The sequence below is a fragment of the Anoplophora glabripennis genome, unplaced genomic scaffold, assembly GCF_000390285.2.
Source record: "Anoplophora glabripennis isolate ALB-LARVAE unplaced genomic scaffold, Agla_2.0 scaffold36, whole genome shotgun sequence".
NCBI lineage: Eukaryota > Metazoa > Arthropoda > Insecta > Coleoptera > Cerambycidae > Anoplophora > Anoplophora glabripennis.
The window spans coordinates 268380-272967 of record NW_019416310.1 but is presented as its reverse complement, the minus strand read 5'-3'; the positions used below and the strand labels follow the sequence as shown (position 1 = coordinate 272967).

Below are 4588 nucleotides of genomic sequence, written 5' to 3'. Positions count from 1 at the left end.
TAAATTATGGCCGAAAAATATATATTTTTTTAATTTTAAGCTAATTCAGTGTGCTTATCTGTTGAAGAATATTTATAATAATTTTTTAGTCGTATCTTGACCGAACCTACTCCCCAGTTAATTTTTGTACACTTACACTGTGACACCCTGTATATGGGCGGTATATAATACAACTTTACTTATATCCTTTTGCTACCCAATGTTTTAAATTCAGAGTTTAAAGTCTGAATTCAGAGTTAAAAGTCAGAATTCAGAGATTATAGTCTGAATTCAGAGTTAAAAGTCTGAATTCAGAGGTTAAAGTATGAATTCAGAAGTTAAAGTCTGAATTCAGAGATTATAGTCTCAATTCAGAGTTTAAAGCCTGAATTCAGAGTTTAAAGCCTGAATTCAGATAGGTTAAAGTCTGAATTCAGATATTATAGTCTGAATTCAGAGTTAAAAGTCTGGATTCAGAGTTAAAAGTCTGAATTCGGAGTTAAAAGTCTGAATCCCGAGTTAAAAGTCTGAATTCAGAGTTAAAAGTCTGAATTCAGAGTTAAAAGTCTGAATTCAGAGTTTATAGTATGAATTGAGAGTTAAAAGTCTTAATTCAGAGTTTATAGTATGAATTCAGAGTTTATAGTATAAATTCAGAGTTAAAAGTATGAGGTTAAAGCATAAATTCAGAGGTTAAAGCATGAATTCAGAGGTTAAAGCATGAATTCAGAGATTATAGTCTGAATCTACAAAAATTTTTAGACATGGCCCTTCTACGGCTTCGTATTATCTCACCTATAGCGTACTGATGAGAGTTAATAAGTTGAAAGGTCAGTTAAGAAGCTATTTCTTGATATTTCTATAAGATCCCCTTATTCTTCATTTCTTTATTCGAAATTTCTCGCGTTTTATTACCAAAATAGCAGTTTAGAATAACTACAATATATCCACAACTTAACAATGGAATAACATAAATGCAGTAAAGGAAATAATACTATTTTTAATATCTGAGATTTTGAATTACTTTAATTTAACATAAAAATATACCACAAAATACGGTATTCAAGTGTATGTTTTTATTCCAGTTACTATTTTGATTAATTTTAACGTTTTTTTTAAGTAATAATCTCAACGTTTTGTGAAGTAGTAAAATATTAATATTAGTTTTTTTAGTTTGAAAAAAATTGTTCTTGTTACCTAGACCTGACCAATGTTGATTTAGGTATCCCGTCCAAGTAATTCATGTGCAAAATTCATAACGCCATATTTACTAAACCTAATTGCTGTTTGCATTAACCTTTTATAGGCAACACGGTTTTAATTGGAAGTACCCTACGGTGACTTTTTATATTTCCACTTTAAATACCCACACCTCAAAGGTTGCTCTTACATTTCTAACTACTAATTTCTGCCTTTGCGGTCCATTCGTCAAATGTCAATATAAATATAATGATTATAATAAAGTATACTTCAACCTACGTCTACTTCATTGGTACCTAAGTAATAGAAACAACGAAATCTCATTATTGATAATTGTACTAATGAAAACGACTATCACAGATTAGAAAGAGTGAAATAAAGCAGTAGAATACGCCCACCGCCTAAAATTTTTTTATAATACCTCCATCTTTCGCCCACTTTGCTTGCTCTACTAAGTAGCTTCTTTAAAAGACAAAAGACACGCCGATACCTCTCAAACAGAGGCTCTTGCTAAATCTACCTAAAAATATATCCTCAGGGTGATTCCTGACAATGTTTTGATTAAATACAAACAGTAGTAATAAGATATATCTTGCAAAGCTGTCCATAATTGACAGGTGAAAATTTTTTGCAAATATCTACAGGGTGATTCTTAACCTACATGCATATGCTTGAGAAATGGCAATGATATAAAATAATGTTACAGCTTCATATCTTTCTAGTTTTGTTATGCAATTTTTACTTTCCGAATTCAAAAGTGAGGTTGTTTTGTGGCAGCCTCATTTGTCGGAAAATGATATAAACAATTGACAGTTTGAGCACGAATATGACATTTGAAGCAATTATATTAAACTTAACCTAACCCAACTTATTCAAAAACATATTCTATTATTAGTTCTAGTATTTCAACTTTTTTTTATCAAGGTATCAAGCTAATTCAAATAAATTCTTTTTTTTTTTTCATAAAAAGTCCGACTACACAGACAACATAGTCATCAATTAGTTTTCTAAGAATATAGTATCTACCTGATCAACAATCGTTATTTTTCAAATCAAAAAATTTTCAGTCAAATTAGCCTCATTTTTACCAAAATTTGTCTCAGATCGGAATAGGATAGGTTAGGTTAAGTTGGATTGTATTAGAATTAGATAAATAGATTTGGTAAATAGTGTAAAATAGATAATGATAGTCGTTTACTTACATAAGTTTTGCAATTTTTCAGAAAACAGTATTCAATTACGCATATCAAAATTACTTCAGATTCGTGTTCAGGAGGTCAAAATTATGGTGTAGGACATTTTGTTAGTGGAGACAATCAATGACGTTTGAAACGCAATTAAAAGGAAATATGAATTACAGTTTCTTCCTGCTGATCAAAAAAATTGCATAGATACTACATGAGTCATTATTAGTTACCGTGACGTCGTCCTCGCAGATTATTTTTAGGACTGAAATAAAAGTTGTGGAGCATAATTTCTCCAACGAATATCACAACAAAATTCAAAGGCTGCAGATCGCCTTTATTGACAAAGATTTTCCCAAAGATATCATTTGCAACTAAGGTCATAAGGGAAATCTGTTACACCTAATCGCATTTTGAATCTCTTGGAAGGAATTTTGTATATGATCGAGGAGCAACATAGCACAAGTACCAAGACAACTGTGACATAAATTTTATGATACAATTTTCACACGTAACGATATTTTCAATTACCAAAACACACGATTTATTCACAAAAAATAATACCTAAGTATTGTTTTGTTCCTCAAGCTTATGCGTGCTTATAAGTTAAGAATCATTTTGTATAGCTATAAACAAAACATTTGTAACAACAATATACATCAATGTCTGGAATCACTCTGTTCATGCAAATACAGAAAAGAAAACTAATTTCCAGAACTGCCATTAGCCATATAAATGTTTATATAAAACATATTAACGTGGTTAAAGTAATAATGTAGCGTAATAGCACTCGTATACGTAAACTATTTGAATACTTCAAACCACGTGGTCGCTTAAAAGCTAGCTTTCGCTCTATGTTTCCGTAAATAACTAAAAAAGGCAGTGAATAACAGACATATTAATCCATTTTATATATTCACCACCCAGATAGCAACAACTAGGTTACACTCCGAAAACATAAATTAATCGATTTCTTTTCTGCATTTGAATGATTTTTCTCAAATTTTATATTCGTCTGTCAGCATAAGATCGTTCCAAATTCCAAAAATCTCACTTATACGTCAAACTTATCTGTATGTATGATACGTAAAACAACTTAACAACATTCCTCCTTCAGAATACTTAACATTCTTGTAGTATTGCTCCTAACCTCGAATTAGAAGTGCCCCGATAACCACTTTACCCTTAAAGCACTTCAGAAAGTTAAAGCTCAAAAGAGTCATGCATTAGATACGCTTATCGATGATTAAAAATATTAAAGCGGGTCCGTTCAGTACTCGATGTTACCGATACCCATGGAAATATAAATAGCATAAACCAGTAACTACGACTTTGAAGTTTAATATTGATTAACTCTTTTTAAAATTCTGACTAAATACAACTTCGCACACGCAGGGACGTGACCAACGGCCAGATCAAAGCTAGATCAGAACCTCTCCAGAATTCTGTTGTTTTCATACTTGCACGGGGCTGTGGACTGTCTTTTTGTCCTTCTTTTTGCAGACGAAGGGCTCCGTGGTGCACTTGGGACCGTCCTCCGGGCTGTACGACCATCGCACCTTCTCCTTCACCGGCTTCTCGTCGGGCGTCTTGATTTTACGAGTTTTCACAAACTCGGTAACCTTTTGTCACTGAATCTCGCAGAACGGGAGCTTCTGGCTGTCTTTGGTCTCAGTGTCGGTGTTGCTCACGTCGTCGCCCTTTGGGCTCTCGGCATTGCTCGTGCCTCCCTGGTTCCCACTGCAAGAAATCACGAGAAATTTACGATAGAGGACAGAAAAAAAAATTACGGAAAATCGTGAAAAGGGCACTAAACGCTTAGCGGCATCTACTGCGGATTTACACGGTTTCCTAGCTATTCGAGGATCTATTTTGGGGTCGTTTCTTTTTTTTAACATGTCTGTGAAAATATTTAACTTGTATTTCGTCATTTTATGCAAAATTTGGACAAAGAATACCCAACAGTCACAATCAGAATGATAATTCAATTAGCACCTTAAATCTTTCTCGAAGACTTGACGCCATGTTTTTGATATACAGGGTGTTTCTAAAATAGGGTTCCAAACTTCTGCTGCGTTTATAACTCATTAAAATAAGCCAAAAAGTTCCTATTAACATGTGCCCTAAAACGCACCCTTAGGAAGTTATATGCCCTTAAAAGGGCTCAAACAAAACTGTTTTTTTTCTGTTATTAACAAAACGGTCGCAAATAAATAGAAAAAAAT

At 32.9% G+C, this 4588-nt stretch overlaps 1 protein-coding gene across 1 annotated transcript in view; it reads right to left on the bottom strand.

Annotated features, from left to right (window-relative positions):
- Window positions 1-1188: 1188 nt before the first annotated feature.
- LOC108916068 (voltage-gated potassium channel subunit beta-2) overlaps window positions 1189-4588 on the bottom strand; it is a 48983-nt gene continuing 45583 nt past the window's right edge. The window contains exon 11 of the mRNA XM_018722268.2: window positions 1189-4103. The gene's annotated coding sequence lies outside the window, so the exon portion shown is untranslated. The remainder of the gene's footprint in view (window positions 4104-4588) is intronic.